This window comes from Aplysia californica, unplaced genomic scaffold (genome assembly GCF_000002075.1).
Source record: "Aplysia californica isolate F4 #8 unplaced genomic scaffold, AplCal3.0 scaffold00003, whole genome shotgun sequence".
Lineage (NCBI taxonomy): Eukaryota > Metazoa > Mollusca > Gastropoda > Aplysiida > Aplysiidae > Aplysia > Aplysia californica.
In genome coordinates, this window is record NW_004797273.1 from 3221943 (window position 1) to 3223376 (window position 1434).

The following is a 1434-nucleotide window of genomic DNA, read 5'->3' on the forward strand; positions in this document are numbered from 1 at the left end:
GAGAGAGAGAGAGAGAGAGAGAGAGAGAGAGAGAGAGAGCACAGAAACACACGCACACAGATGGGACCATAACATAATAACATATATTTCGCAAGCACTTTTTTTTTCGAGAACTTGGAGCACCGAAATTACGACGGAAAAAAAACATTCAATTGCGCAAACTACGAGAAAAAAGACTTCTTTTTTTAATTAGAAGAGAGAGGAGAAGACGACAAGAGGAACACACAAAGACAGATACGTGAAGGACGTCATTAGCTAAGCATCTAAGAACAAGATTTCAAAAGGAAATCGGATAATGCATCAGGTAGAAATTTGATACCAACAATTGTGTAGACAATATTCTAGAGCATTTTCAGCACACACACACACACAAAACAGAAAGGAAATATTGGAAAAACTACCACTTCAAAACATAGACAAAGAGGACTGGCAATGAGAAAAGGTTTCAGATAGTCGCAGATCAGTATCTTACCTACAGAATAAAGAAAAAAGACGTAAGATACAAGAGCTTATCAAAAAGACTATATGAGCCACATTGAAGGAATTGCAATTACATGTACTCAATTTTATTTCATATGATACCCATTCTCAAAGATCATCATCATCATCATGATCATTATCATGATCATCATCATGATCATCATCATCATCATCATCATCATCATCATCATCATCATCATCATCATCATCATCATCATCATCATCATTATCATTGCCTCATCCACCCAGCATCAGGACACAGACCTTTCCCTATCCAGGGATAGCCTTTTGATATTATTCCATGCCTTCCCACTTCTCTGTACGCCTTTCTTTATGACTTTTCTCCAGGTTCAAGGTGGCATTTTCCTTGATCTCTGCCTGGATGTTCTAATCCAACACTTTCTTTGTAATGCAGCTGCTTGGCTTCTTAAGAGTATACTCAATTCATCACCACCGCTTTTTTCCTTCTTCATCTCTGACTGGGCTCTGTCTTGTTCTCTTAACACTTTCTTGTCGGTGACTCTGTCCGTCCATCTGATCCTGAGTAACTTTTTCAGACATTTTTTTTAAAACCTGGATCCTCTTTATGCAAGTCTGATATATATGCGTTTCATGTCTCACATCCATACAAGAAGATGGACTTCATATTTGAATTGAAAATCGTCATCTTTGTCCTCCAAATTATATTCAAAGACAAGAAACCAGCCAGCGCCTTTCTGATACGGGACTTCCGTTTCAGCTCCTGTTTCTTCCTCTGTGTCAATTATACTCCCAAGATAGCAGAAGGATTCAATGTCTTCTTGTGCATTTCTTTTATCGTAACTAGCTCTTTTCGTTGTGTACCTATCCCTAGGACTTTTGACTTTCCGGGGTGGATCTTCAATCCAACAGACTCTGATAGGCTGTTTAAAACTGAAATCTTGGATTGCATCTATTCCTGGGGGTGCAACAGAA

General features: G+C 38.6%; 1 protein-coding gene across 1 annotated transcript in view; it reads right to left on the minus strand.

The window, feature by feature from the left end:
- LOC101846778 (ecdysone receptor) overlaps nt 1-1434 on the minus strand; it is a 136834-nt gene that overhangs the window by 75062 nt on the left and 60338 nt on the right. The gene's annotated exons all lie outside the window — the stretch shown is intronic.